Source organism: Coregonus clupeaformis, chromosome 9, assembly GCF_020615455.1.
Source record: "Coregonus clupeaformis isolate EN_2021a chromosome 9, ASM2061545v1, whole genome shotgun sequence".
NCBI lineage: Eukaryota > Metazoa > Chordata > Actinopteri > Salmoniformes > Salmonidae > Coregonus > Coregonus clupeaformis.
This window is the reverse complement of record NC_059200.1, coordinates 8,454,224-8,470,001: the sequence shown is the minus strand read 5'-3', so window position 1 is coordinate 8,470,001 and position 15,778 is coordinate 8,454,224. Positions and strand designations below refer to the sequence as shown.

General features: G+C 43.2%; 1 protein-coding gene across 1 annotated transcript in view; it reads left to right on the top strand.

The window, feature by feature from the left end:
- Window positions 1–888: 888 nt before the first annotated feature.
- Window positions 889–15,778, top strand: part of LOC121573670 (unconventional myosin-Ic) — a 64,803-nt gene continuing 49,913 nt past the window's right edge. The window contains exon 1 of the mRNA XM_041885823.1: window positions 889–961. The gene's annotated coding sequence lies outside the window, so the exon portion shown is untranslated. The remainder of the gene's footprint in view (window positions 962–15,778) is intronic.

Genomic DNA, 15,778 nt, shown 5'->3' with positions numbered 1-15,778 from the left:
AGAGCTCTATTTTGTCTGCACAAAATGACATCACCTGCTTTGGTAGGGTCTTTGTCTTATTCTACTATTATTGTGTCCTACTCTAAATTCACCCAATACGTCATAGTAATAATTGTTCAAATGATTATTAGGCGCATCCCTGTTCTGAGATGGGTCACAAAAAGTCAAAAAATAGATTTAAATACTTTCAAGTAGAAGTGAAAGGATAGGCCGATTAACATTGTCTAAAAATAATATTTCCTATTCAACATTGGACAATGTACTGTATCTTGGGGTTTCCACTAGCTTCTATACTAAAGCCACAAAGTCAGATTCCACAGCCACAAAGTCAGATTCCACAGCCACAAAGTCAAAATTGGCTAAACAAAAATAGCTTTTTGGTCTTAATTAAGGTTAGGCATAAGGTTAGCAGCGTGGTTAAGATTAGGGTTATGTTTAAAATCAAATTTTAAGAAGATAAATTGTAGAAAAGTGCGGGGTTTATGGCTTTGTGGGTAAATAACTGGTTTTAATGTTTATGGTATAGAAGCTAGTGACGACCCTATCTTGGGGGCTTCTATAATTCTGATGCCGTAAAGGCTATTGCCGCCCCCTGGTGTAGCCTACTGTTGTGTACGTATATTTGTACAAATAAAAACAGTTTTTACACGTCTATGCATGGGGTCAGTGCTACTGCAATATATATGTAATAATTTAGCCCGAATACCTGTTGAATATATGCAATAGATACATTTGAAGTTCAGCCAGAGCTCCACACGCCACACCAAAATTATATATTGGATAACTGATGACGTACTTTCAAAACATTTGCCCGCGGGGAGGCAAGCTTTGGAAATACAGCACAGGACACCATGGTGACATTTCGTCTCCTGACACTTTTCTAGTGCGTTTTGAGTGGATTACGGAGCTCCTGTGTGATTTCATAAATAACGGGAACATAAATTAAATATACAACTTTAAGGTAAGCATTAATTGAAGCATTTTCTTATCTTTGGCTATAGCATTGCTTCAATTAGCTGAAATATTACATTTATGGATAAGGTAACAAGGCTACTCAAAGGAGGAACTCATCATGGTATTTTATAGCTGAGTGCAACCTTTGTAGCTAACGTTAGCTTTAAAATAATAGTTAACAAAATTACCCTTTATATCTGTCCAAACTTGTATCGCATATGCTTCAGAATTGCCACATTGTGAGAAATGTATTATTAATAATCAGTAGGGTAAATGCTTATTACTAAAATCAGACTCAAAATGTCTTGAAATAGCCTAGCTAATAATTAAACATTATAAAACCAACACACTTTTGCTCTTGTTTTTGCTTTGCAAATTGTATAATTTTGCCGATAGGGTAAGCAATTTTCACTTGACATATATTGAATACAAGATTGTGTTTATTTGCAATAATACAAATATATCTAACGAACTGCTATATTCTCCCACTGGCATTTTTTTGTTTTTGTTATTTCAAGCAAATATTGAATTTATAGCAATTTCCACAGCGTATTACGTTTTGCAATCATGCTTAGGTTATAGTTTTGACAGGTGAGGAACAATGTTCCCTCTAATTTTGGGGGGCACTGATATATATGATATAGCCTACAGTAGCCTATATGTGGTGTTCAATGCAGGCCTTCATTGCATGAGACTTTTAATTGAGACTTAAATGAGACTTATTATTATTATTATTATTATTATTATTATTATTATTATAAAAACGTTTTTACATTATGAAGGGCTTGATATTAATGAATACTGTTTTACTTGGTCTGTAACACCATGGGCCAAATAGGTGTCTGTGAATTGCATTGTATTGTGTTGGATGATGCAAGTAACCACTTTACGAAATAAAATGTATTATTATTACCATACAGAGAATTAGACAATGTAGGTTACCCCTCTGCCTATTGGCTTATTTGCATATTCAAGCCTTGTCTCAAAATACAACACTCCCCATTTAATTAAGAAGTAAGCTTTTTACCTGACTGGCCTTTCAAAGACAGCTTGAAATCTAGCCTACATGTTTTGTGCTCTTGTAGGAAGCAGTAACTCCCCATTGCATACCTATAGTTATCTATAACTGGGCTAATAACTCGCTAACTAGTAAAGAATATCAACAAATGTGCACACGTGCGGGACTGCGCTCTGATCTAAACTGATCTGGAAAATACTGTAATGACCCAGCTGGGTCATAAAGTAAAAGAGAGACGGGCACCAGGTGTACAGGCAGAACGGGCTATTGTTCAGGCCACAGCCCACGCCGCTAAACCTCGAACATACACAAATATAACATGTCAAGTCACGGGTCCCGAACAGAAGAGAGAGAGATGAGACCGTAACCCCTATTTAAGCATTCCAAAACCCCGCGGGATTACCCATCATACCCCCCCAACCTTTCCATCTGTCCTGGCATATTTAACCCCTGCTAGCACCCATGAGAACGATAACACACCCACGAACACAGAACACAATACCGGGTCGTTACAATACATTCACTCGCGGGTGATTGATTGAAAGACCGCTCGTGGGCTACATCCTCCAATAGAATTCTACTCCGTTGCGCTCTGGCAATGCCTATAACAAAATCACAGACTCAATCTTGCAAAGTTAGATTTGTTTTGGTTTGTTGCATTGAAAAGGTGCTGATATAATGTTGATTCGATCACAGAAACACGTTGATCTATATAGTGCAAACTAATGGGTCGAACTCACTTAAATTTAATCTCTTGAGTCTCTGCGCCGCATGGCATTTCTTCTGTGCGTCAGTCCTGGAGGAGGTGCGTGGCCGCGCCGACGCGCGCAGTTTAGAGGGAACATTGGTGAGGAACAAATGTTTTGCAATGGAGCAGAAGTTATTGCTACCATCATTTTTAGATCGCCTTATGTACAAACCTGTCAATTGTTTTCATTAATTCTAAACTGTTGTCTCTGCTGTATATTGCTATATAAACTATAGTTCTGGCCTCTGTCTTCAGCAGATGGTCATCTCTTCACACGAAACATTTAAAGTATGTGATGTTTTTGTAACCCCCCCCATCTCCTTTTAACCACTTAAAACGTGTTGTAAGATAACATTTCAACATTTTATTCCAATGTCCCTTCAAGCCTTATGGACATGGAGGAGGTATGTGGGGATCTGTGGTCTCTGTGTGTAAGCAGCAGTGGTGGGAAAAGTACCCAATTGTCAAGATACCTTAATAGAAAATGACTGAAGTAAAAGTGAAAGTCACCCAGTAAAATACTACTTGAGTAAAAGTCTAAAAGTATTTGGTTTTAAATATACTTATGTATCAAAAGTAAATGTAATTGCAAAAATATACTTAAGTATCAAAAGTAAAAGTAAAAGTATAAATCATTTCAAATTCCTTATATTAGCAAACCAGACGGCACAATTTTCTTGTTTTTAAAATGTACGGTTAGCCAAGGACACACTCCAACACATAATTTACAAACAAAGCATTTGTGTTTAGTGAGTCCGCCAGATCAGATACAGTAGGGATGACCAGGGATTTTCTCTTGATAAGTGTGTGAATTGGACAATTTTCCTGTCCTGCTAAACATTCAAAAAGTACTTCTGGGTGTCAGAGTAAATGTATGGAGTAAAAAGTATATTATTTTCTTTAGGAATGTAGTGGGGCGGCAGGTAGCTTAGTGGGTAAGAGCGTTGTGCCAGTAACCGAAAGGTCGCTGGTTCTAATCCCCGAGCCGACTAGGTGAAAAATCTGTCTATGTGCCCTTAAGCAAGGCACTTAACCCTAATTGCTCCTGTAAGTCGCTAAATATGTCAAATGTAGTGAAGTAAAAGTAAAAGTAGTCATAAAAAGTAAAGTACAGATACCAAAAAAAACTACTTAAGTAGCACTTTAAAGTATTTTTACTTAAGTACTTTACACCATTGGTAACCAGCTGGGTGTGGACTAGGGTTGAATGGTGGGAACACGGTTACCGAGATTTACTGCCAAAACCACACCCTTTTCCCGGGATAAATAACTGCGAGAAACCGGTAAATTTTAATAAATTATTTATATGAACAGCATGGCGTGAAATGGAACTATTACATTAAATCTGGCTTTTCTATGGCCTCTGCATGATGAATCAATGCTCAGGGTGGGGACAGACCATCTCAGTATGGAGCGCAGTTCACAATGCATTTAGACCTAGCATCTCATTATGGTAACTTTTTTTCTTGTGACAAGGTAGGCCTACATTTGCTGCAGCATAGCCTATGCAACAGTAATATAAAGACAGAATGCGCGTCTAATTTACCCATCTCCATATAGATAATCCTGTTCTAGATTGATATATAGCCCAATATATAGATGTCTTAGCCTACCTCTTTCAGGTAATAAATTCAATGCAGTATTAGCCTTATATTTAGCTAATTAATTATGGGTTATGCATAATAAGCTTCTAACTTATAGCCTCTGTCTCTTGCGCAATACGCAAGCACCTGTGCTCCGCTGGCCTCTCCTTAAAAAACTCTCCTTAGCTCTTGGAGTCCCATGCAGGAAAAGCTAGACTAGAATAGCTTGCTGGACATTATATCTTTAGCATTTCTTTATACCAATAGACTATTTGAAGAGGGACGCAAGCTCTTTTTTTGCTGAATGTTAAATACAGCAGCCAATAGAACTCACGGGTAGTTTGAAAGAAGAGCAAACCCGCGATGGCGGTAGGCTGTAACAGTTATTTATTCAGACCAATAACCATTCAATCTTTGTGAAGAGAAGTGAAACCCTTCTGCATCAAATTCTAGTCCTTTAATTCAAAGATGTCATTAGAATTTCAAAGATAAGGACAACGAAACGTATTTCATTTAACTGTTGAAAGCGAGGAAGGAATGAAGCAACAATAGAGAGAGAAAGAGGAGGTAGGCTAATAACATTAGGGGAAATATTATGAAAGGTAAATATGCGTCAGTCTACTAATTAGCCTATACAAATAGGCCCTATTATATTTCAAAATTAAAATCAAATTTGCTAGCCTATACTTGTAACTTTGTAGGCCGCATGTGCTGCACCAGAATCACATGTTCTCTTCTGCTTTATCATGGTTTGAACGATGTGCATAATTCCAAGCCATATAATACAGTATAATACAATACAGTACAGTAAATAAAGTTCACACTCAAAAAGATTAGCCTACTGGAGCTAGTTTAATTCATTTACCCAAGAGAGCATATAGCTAGCTACAGTGCCTTGCAAAATAATTCATCCCCCTTGGCGTTTTACCTATTTTGTTGCATTACAACCTGTAATTTAAATGGATTTTTATTTGGATTTCATGTAATGGACATTCACAAAATAGTCTAAATTGGTGAAGTGAAATGAAAAAAAATAACTTGTTTCAAAAAATTCTAAAAAATAAATAACGGAAAAGTGGTGCGTGCATATGTATTCACCCCCTTTGCTATGAAGCCCCTAAATAAGATCTGGTGCAACCAATTACCTTCAGAAGTCACATAATTAGTTAAATAAAGTCCACCTGTGTGCAATCTAAGTGTCACATGATCTGTCACATGATCTCAGTATATATACACCTGTTCTGAAAGGCCCCAGAGTCTGCAACACCACTAAGCAAGGGGCACCACCAAGCAAGCGGCACCATGAAGACCAAGGAGCTCTCCAAACAGGTGAGGAACAAAGTTGTGGAGAAGTACAGATCAGGGTTGGGTTATAAAAAAATATCAGAAACTTTGAACATCCCACGGAGCACCATTAAATCCATTATTTAAAAATGGAAAGAATATGGCACCACAACAAAGCTGCCAAGAGAGGGCCGTGCACCAAAACTCACGGACCAGGCAAGGAGGCCATTAATCAGAGAGGCAACAAAGAGACCAAAGATAACCCTGAAGGAGCTGCAAAGCTCCACAGCGGAGATTGGAGTATCTGTCCATAGGACCACTTTAAGCCGTATACTCCACAGAGCTGGGCTTTACGGAAGAGTGGCCATAAAAAAGCCATTGCTTAAAGAAAAAAATAAGCAAACACGTTTGGTGTTCGCCAAAAGGCATGTGGGAGACTCCCCAAACATATGGAAGAAGGTACTCTGGTCAGATGAGACTAAAATTGAGCTTTTTGACCATCAAGGAAAAGGCTATGTCTGGCGCAAACCCAACACCTCTCATCACCCCGAGAACACCATCCCCACAGTGAAGCATGGTGGTGGCAGCATCATGCTGTGGGGATGTTTTTATCAGCAGGGACTGGGAAACTGGTCAGAATTGAAGGAATGATGGATGGCGCTAAATACAGGGAAATTCTTGAGGGAAACCTGTTTCAGTCTTCCAGAGATTTGAGACTGGGACGGAGGTTCACCTTCCAGCAGGACAATGACCCTAAGCATACTACTAAAGCAACACTCGAGTGGTTTAAGGGGAAACATTTAAATGTCTTGGAATGGCCTAGTCAAAGCCCAGACCTCAATCCAATTGAGAATATGTGGTATGACTTATAGATTGCTGTACACCAGCGGAACCCATCCAACTTAAAGGAGCTGGAGCAGTTTTGCCTTGAAGAATGGGCAAAAATCCCAGTGGCTAGATGTGCCAAGCTTATAGAGACATACCCCAAGAGACTTGCAGCTGTAATTGCTGCGAAAGGTGGCTCTACAAAGTATTGACTTTGGGGGGGTGAATAGTTTTGCACGCTCAAGTTTTCAGTTTTTTTGTCTTATTGTTTGTTTGTTTCACCCCAAAAAATATTTAGCATCTTCAAAGTGGTAGGCATGTTGTGTAAATCAATTGATACAAACCCCCCAAAATCCATTGTAATTCCAGGTTGTAAGGCAACAAAATAGGAAAAATGCCAAGGGGCTGAATACTTTTGCAAGTCACTGTACATCTATGGGCTTTTATGTTTTTCTGTCGTGCATAATGTGCAGTAGCCTATATCATATATGTATTGGATCATGGCACAATAATTTTGGCTTTTTGGGTTTGGGCTCATGAAATATCGTTAACGTAGGGCTCATAAAATGTATTTAATGTATGGCTCATCAGGCTCAGGTAGCATCAGGTTTGAATTTTCATGCTGACCAAAGCTCTAATCAAATCCAGACATATTTATATGCTTTATAATGCTTTTGAACGACACTTCTGGTTTTGGCGGGAAATACCGAGTTACCTGGGAGAAAAGTGATTTATTCCCGGGATGGGACATTTGTAAAATACCGGGAAAATATTCAACCCTAGTGTGGACTGTGCTAGCCTCCTCTGTTAGATCATCTTGACCTTGGAATGAGCCTCCTCACTGGAAGATGATATGATGTTTTCTCTTTGTGTGGTGCATCATTATCTGACATATTTCAGTCAGCTGTGGAATGTCACCAAAAATGCAACTGTAATGCCAAGGTCAAGCTCCCTATAAAATGATCCAGCTTCTTATTAGCTTGTTAAATATGACCATGCCCTCTGTTGTGTGAACTAAAGTTACTAAACTGCAGTGCATAGGGTCACTCAGTTGCTTGTTGGCTCTAGGCCTACAGTGCATCTGTTGTTGTTGTGTTGTTTGTTGCTTGTGTTTGCATGAGCCATGTCGTATTTTTAGGCATACCACACAATGTCTGTATTGATGCACAGGTACCTGATCTGAGCTCTCTTCCTCCTCTCCTCTCTGCCACTTCCTGTTTTAAGGCAAACCATGGTGGTTTCCCGAAACCACAACCCCACAATGCGACTTATATAAAGAGTTTGCATAATTTAGGCTAAATCTACATAAGTCTGATGGAAGCACATACAGTGAGGGGAAAAAAGTATTTGATCCCCTGCTGATTTTGTACGTTTGCCCACTGACAAAGAAATGATCAGTCTATAATTTTAATGGTAAGTTTATTTGAACAGTGAGAGACAGAATAACAACAAAAAAATCCAGAAAAACGCATGTCAAAAATGTTATAAATTGATTTGCATTTTAATGAGGGAATAAGTATTTGACCCCTCTGCAAAACATGACTTAGTACTTGGTGGCAAAACCCTTGTTGGCAATCACAGAGGTCAGACGTTTCTTGTAGTTGGCCACCAGGTTTGCACACATCTCAGGAGGGATTTTGTCCCACTCCTCTTTGCAGATCTTCTCCAAGTCATTAAGGTTTCGAGGCTGACATTTGGCAACTCAAACCTTCAGCTCCCTCCACAGATTTTCTATGGGATTAAGGTCTGGAGACTGGCTAGGCCACTCCAGGACCTTAATGTGCTTCTTCTTGAGCCACTCCTTTGTTGCCTTGGCCGTGTGTTTTGGGTCATTGTCATGCTGGAATACCCATCCACGACCCATTTTCAATGCCCTGGCTGAGGGAAGGAGGTTCTCACCCAAGATTTGACGGTACATGGCCCCGTCCATCGTCCCTTTGATGCGGTGAAGTTGTCCTGTCCCCTTAGCAGAAAAACACCCCCAAAGCATAATGTTTCCACCTCCATGTTTGACGGTGGGGACGGTGTTCTTGGGGTCATAGGCAGCATTCCTCCTCCTCCAAACATGGCGAGTTGAGTTGATGCCAAAGAGCTCTATTTTGGTCTCATCTGACCACAACACTTTCACCCAGTTCTCCTCTGAATCATTCAGATGTTCATTGGCAAACTTCAGACGGGCATGTATATGTGCTTTCTTGAGCAGGGGGAACTTGTGGGCGCTGCAGGATTTCAGTCCTTCACGGCATAGTGTGTTACCAATTGTTTTCTTGGTGACTATGGTCCCTGCTGCCTTGAGATCATTGACAAGATCCTCCCGTGTAGTTCTGGGCTGATTCCTCACCGTTCTTATGATCATTGCAACTCCACGAGGTGAGATCTTGCATGGAGCCCCAGGCCGAGGGAGATTGACAGTTCTTTTGTGTTTCTTCCATTTGCGAATAATCGCACCAACTGTTGTCACCTTCTCACCAAGCTGCTTGGCGATGGTCTTGTAGCCCATTCCAGCCTTGTGTAGGTCTACAATCCTCGGAGAGCCCTTTGGTCTTGGCCATGGTGGAGAGTTTGGAATCTGATTGATTGATTGCTTCTGTGGACAGGTGTCTTTTATACAGGTAACAAACTGAGATTAGGAGCACTCCCTTTAAGAGTGTGCTCCTAATCTCAGCTCGTTACCTGTATAAAATACACCTGGGAGCCAGACATCTTTCTGATTGAGAGGGGGTCAAATACTTATTTCCCTCATTAAAATGCAAATCAATTTATAACATTTTTGACATGAGTTTTTCTGGATTTTGTTGTTGTTATTCTGTCTCTCACTGTCAATAAACCTACCATTAAAGTTTTAGACTGATCATTTCTTTGTCAGTGGGCAAACGTACTAAATCAGCAGGGGATCAAATACTTTTTTCCCTCACTGTATATGAAGTGTTGCACTGAGGGTCCCTGGAGTACAATCCCATGGACAGGGAAAGTGAATGACACTCAGGGAAATTAGGGCTGGGCCAAATGGCCAAAATATCATATCACAGTATTATTGACGGTCTGACAGAATTGTCTGTTTTTGAGTAATAAAAGTTCTAAATTTGCTTTATGAGTAGTGCATGACCCTAGGGTGGCAACAAAGTGATTTCAATGGTTCATTCTCCATTCTGATTGTTTTATACTGTTCAATTCAACTTGAAGCAAAAATTATTTCCTGCATTTTCATAAATTTCTGCATTTCCTGCACTCATTTGAGACAATTTCCACACTGCCACGTAGGGCTGCACGATATGGGCAAATCATCTAGGCCTTATTTTTAACAAAATGTTGCAATTGCGATTTTATTTGCGATATAGATCAAAAACCTTGGGTGAACTGTTGGAATCATGGAAATATAATGTTTATTCTAATTCAATAGTTGGAATGTTGTGGCATACCACGGACAAGCCACCAGGGGGAGACTCATCGAGGCCTGGTGACAGACAGAGTCTACATCACTCGAGTAATCAAGGGCCTGAATGCTCATCAGCCGTACGGGGCCCATAAAGCTGCCAGGAGGGCAGCACACGGGAGGGTTGGAGGTAGTGAGAGGTTGCTACCGGATAGACGTCCTCACGGTCTGCTAGAACCGAGGGGCTCGGTGTTCTACCCAAGAGGAGACAGCATTCCCCGGAGCCCAGAAGGCGGTAACTCCAGGAGACCGGTTTCTTTTCTTTTCTTTTCTTTATTGTTTTAAATAAACACCCTTGACACTGAGGCATCACACTTGTGTCCGTGTCTGATCTGTTTAAACGTCTTGATCAAACCGCCTGGTCTGCCACAAGTGGTGGAGAACATGGGCAAGTCTGACAACGTGGTCAGACCAGGGTTGACGTTTACGCAGTATCAGCATGGACGAGTTGATAGCTCAGTTCATTCGGGCCAAACAAGCGCAAAAGGACATTCAGGAACGCTGGAAGAACAGCGTCTACAGAATGTCTGCCTGCTTGAGGACCTCAGGAAGCTGCGGTGAGAAACGCAGACCGAATCGTATCCCAATCAGTTTTTAATCAAGCTAACGGAGGATGACGACACCGAGACCTACACTACCAGTCAAAAGTTTGGACACACCTACTCATTCAAGGGTTTTTCTTTATTTTTACTATTTTTTTCATTGTAGAATAATAGTGAAGACATCAAAACTATGAAATAACACATGGAATCATGTAGTAACCAAAAAAGGGTTCAACAATTCAAAATATATGTTATATTTGAGATTCTTCAAATAGCCACCCTTTGCCTTGATGACAGCTTTGCACACTCTTGGCATTCTCTCAACCAGCTTCATGAGGTAGTCACCTGGAATGCATTTCAATTAACAGGTGTGCCTTCTTAAAAGCTAATTTGTGGAACTTATTTTCTTCTTAATGCGTTTGAGCCAATCAGTTGTGTTGTGACAAGGCGGGGGGTGGGGGGGGTGGGGGGGTGGTATACAGACGATAGCCCTATTTGGTAAAAGACCAAGTCCATATTATGGCAAGAACACCTAAAAAAAAAAAAACTTTGAAAGTTTCTTCAAGTTCATTCACAAAAATCATCAAGCGCTATGATGAAACTGGCTTTCCTGAGGACCGCCACAGGAATGGAAGACCCAGAGTTACCTCTGCTGCAGAGGCTAAGTTCATTAGAGTTACCAGCCTCAGAAATTGCAGCCCAAATAAATGCTTCAGAGTTCAAGTAACAGACACATCTCAACATCAATTGTTCAGAGGAGACTGTGCGAATCAGGCCTTCATGGTCGAATTGCTGCAAAGAAACCATTACTAAAGGACACCAATAAGAAGAAGAGACTTGCTTGGGCCAAGAAACATGAGGAATGGACATTAGACCGGTGGAAATGTGTCCTTTGGTCTGGAGTCCAAATTGGAGATTTTTGGTTACAACCGCTGTGTCTTTGTGAGACGCGGTGTGTGTGAACGGATGATCTCCACATGTGTATTTCCCACCGTAAAGCATGGAGGAGGAGGTGTTATGGTGTGGGGGTGCTTTGCTAGTGACACTGTCTGTGATTTATTTAGAATTCAAGGCACACTTAACCAGCATGGCTACCACAGCATTCTGCAGCGATATGCCATCCCATCTGTTGTGGGCTTAGTGGGACTATCATTTATTTTTCAACAGGACAATGACCCAAAACACACCTCCAGGCTGTGTAAGGGCTATTTTACCAAGAAGGAGAGTGATGGAGTGCTGCATCAGATGACCTGGCCTCCACAATCCCCCGACTTCAACCCAATTGAGATGGTTTGGGATGAGTCGGACGGCAGAGTGAAGGAAAAGCAGCCAACAAGTGCTAAGCATATGTGGGAACTCCTTCAAGACTGTTGGAAAAGCATTCCAGGTGAAGCTGGTTGAGAGAATGCCAAGAGTGTGCAAAGCGGTCATCAAGGCCAAGGGTGGCTATTTGAAGAATTTCAAATATAAAATATACTTTGATTTGTTGAACACTTTTTTGGTTACTACATGATTCCATATGTGTTATTTCATAGTTTTGATGTCTTCACTATTATTGTTCAATGTAGAAAATAGTACAAATAAAGAAAAACTCTTGAATGAGTAGGTGTGTCTAAAATTTTGACTGGTACTGTACCTCTGCACATTCGAACGGACAGCACTCCGTGAAGGATAGCCGAAGGTGAAATGGGTGAGTCTGCTGGACCCGTGCCTGTCCGGAGACGTCCAAAGGCGTATTATGACCTCAACACTGAACAGGCGGCTAACTACGCCTGTCTCAAGAGGGAGGTACTCAGCCGCTACGGGTACAGCCTGGCACGTCGGGCCCAACTGGTCCACAACTGGAGGTTCGTTGCCGACGCTTCCCCCCGAGCCCAGATGAGCGACCTACTGCGCATCACCAGGGCATGGCTCATAACCGACGTAGCCACCCTCCCTGTTATCGACAAAGTGGTCATGGATCGCTTCTTACGGGCGCTACCTCATGACATGAAGAGGGCGGCGAGCCTACGCACGCCCCAGACCTTGGAGGACCTCTTGGGAGCAGTGGAGACGCACCAGAATACCGAGGCCCTGCTGAAGTGGACACAGGCCGAGTCTGAGAGCCGTCGGAGGGAACAGAAGGATGACCCCACCACCGTACTCCCCAATCTGACAGTCAGCCGGGCTAAAGGACTGCAGACCCGTGGAGAGACTCCTGGGAGAGAGTCTACCCGCCGCCGCCGCCGCCGCCAGGTGGATGAAGACCAAAGGAGGTGTTTTGAGTGTGGTGCCCAGGAACACCTCGCATGGAATTGTCCGGGTCGGGAGTAGTTGATGCCATCAGCGGGCCCCGGAGACAAGCTGGGCCACTCAGTAAACTACGTCACCTCCTGTTGGGCCCACAGCGAACTACCAGCACCCATGGTCCCGGTGAAAGTCGACGGTCATGACACCCACGCTCTGTTGGATTACAGGAGTGTGGTAACGGTTGTACAAGTGCGCCTGCTGGCCCATCCGAGCGACCGTGGTGAGGAGATGTCTGTCTCAGGCCACCATCGTGACGCCACAAGGGAGCTGCCAGATGGTGGTGGGTGCCATATCTGAGTTGCAGGTACCCCTCCTCGTGGGACAAGATTGTCTGCTGTTCGCGGCACTGTGGAGGCACGAGCTGGGAAAAATAGTATGAGCCGGTGACCGACGAGAGCGGGGATGGACCGTCGCCTGCGTGGCCCGGAAGCAAGCGGTTGCCAACCCTGTGTCTACAGCCTATGCTCCCCCTCCTCGATTTCAAGGGGCCCGCCGAGACACTTGCCCTGAGCCCCCTGAGGACACAGTTTGGGACTGCCCAGTGGGAGGATCCGCACTTGAAAGCCACCGCTGCCCAAGCGATAACGGTGGATGGCCAGCTTCTTCCGGGGGTGATAACTGGCGATACCCCCATTTCCAAATAAAAAATAACCTGTTGTATCAGGTGTCGCATGAACAGGGGGAATTTTGAGAGGTGCTGTTGCTGCCCTGCCGGTACGTCGGAACCGTGCTTCAGCTGGCCCACATCCATTTGTTGAGGGCGCACCTGGGAAAGGAGAAGACCCGGGAACAGATCACCGCCCGATTCCACTGGCCAGGGATGAGGCGGGCCGTGGAAGACTATTGCCGCAGCTGCCCGGAGTGTCAAATCACCGCCTCAAAAGCACACTTCCGAAACCCGCTGGTTCCCCTACCGATCATCAGTGTGCTGTTTGAACGCATCGCCATGGACATAGTGGGCCCCCTGGTAAAAACACAGGTACATCCTGGTTACAATGGGGGAAAAAAGTATTTAGTCAGCCACCAATTGTGCAAGTTCTCCCAAAGATGAGAGAGGCCTGTAATTTTCATCATAGGTACACGTCAACTATGACAGACAAATTGAGGAAAAAAAATCCAGAAAATCACATTGTAGGATTTTTAATGAATTTATTTGCAAATTATGGTGGAAAATAAGTATTTGGTCACCTACAAACAAGCAAGATTTCTGGCTCTCACAGACCTGTAACTTCTTCTTTAAGAGGCTCCTCTGTCCTCCACTCGTTACCTGTATTAATGGCACCTGTTTGAACTTGTTATCAGTATAAAAGACACCTGTCCACAACCTCAAACAGTCACACTCCAAACTCCACTATGGCCAAGACCAAAGAGCTGTCAAAGGACACCAGAAACAAAATTGTAGACCTGCACCAGGCTGGGAAGACTGAATCTGCAATAGGTAAGCAGCTTGGTTTGAAGAAATCAACTGTGGGAGCAATTATTAGGAAATGGAAGACATACAAGACCACTGATAATCTCCCTCGATCTGGGGCTCCACGCAAGATCTCACCCCGTGGGGTCAAAATGATCACAAGAACGGTGAGCAAAATCCCAGAACCACACGGGGGGACCTAGTGAATGACCTGCAGAGAGCTGGGACCAAAGTAACAAAGCCTACCATCAGTAACACACTACGCCGCCAGGGACTCAAATCCTGCAGTGCCAGACGTGTCCCCCTGCTTAAGCCAGTACATGTCCAGGCCCGTCTGAAGTTTGCTAGAGTGCATTTGGATGATCAAGAAGAGGATTGGGAGAATGTCATATGGTCAGATGAAACCAAAATAGAACTTTTTGGTAAAAACTCAACTCGTCGTGTTTGGAGGACAAAGAATGCTGAGTTGCATCCAAAGAACACCATACCTACTGTGAAGCATGGGGGTGGAAACATCAGGCTTTGGGGCTGTTTTTCTGCAAAGGGACCAGGACGACTGATCCGTGTAAAGGAAAGAATGAATGGGGCCATGTATTGTTAGATTTTGAGTGAAAACCTCCTTCCATCAGCAAGGGCATTGAAGATGAAACGTGGCTGGGTCTTTCAGCATGACAATGATCCCAAACACACCGCCCGGGCAACGAAGGAGTGGCTTCGTAAGAAGCATTTCAAGGTCCTGGAGTGGCCTAGCCAGTCTCCAGATCTCAACCCCATAGAAAATCTTTGGAGGGAGTTGAAAGTCCGTGTTGCCCAGCGACAGCCCCAAAACATCACTGCTAGAGGAGATCTGCATGGAGGAATGGGCCAAAATACCAGCAACAGTGTGTGAAAACCTTGTGAAGACTTACAGAAAACATTTGACCTGTGTCATTGCCAACAAAGGGTATATAACAAAGTATTGAGAAATTGTTGTTATTGACCAAATACTTATTTTCCACCATAATTTGCAAATATATTCATAAAAAATCCTACAATGTGATTTTCTGGATTTTTTTTCCTCATTTTTTACATTTACATTTTAGTCATTTAGCAGACACTCTTATTCAGAGCAACTTACAGTTAGTGAATACATTTTTTTATTTTTATACTGACCCCCCGTGGGAATCGAACCCACAACCCTGGCGTTGCAAACGCCATGCTCTATCAACTGAGCTACATCCCTGCCGGCCATTCCCTCCCCTACCCTGGACGACGCTGGGCCAATTGTGCGCCGCCCATGAGTCTCCCGGTCCCGGCAGAGCCTGGATTCGAACCAGGATCTCTAGTGGCACAGTTAGCACTGCGATGCAGTGCCTTAGACCACTGCGCCACTCATAGTTGACGTGTACCTATGATGAAAATGACAGGCCTCTCTCATCTTTTTAAGTGGGAGAACTTGCACAATTGGTGGCTGACTAAATACATTTTTTCCCCACTGTATAGTAGATTATGCCACCTGATATCCCGAGGCCATTCCCCTATGGGCGGCAGTCTCCAAGGGAATCACCCGGGAGGTGTTCCACCTATTCAGCCGAACGAGATCCTGACTGACCAAGGTATCGAGTTCATGTCCCGACTAATGAAAGATTTGTGTGCTGTCCTACAGATAAAGCAGATGCGGACCTCCGTCTTTCACCTGCAGATGGATGGGC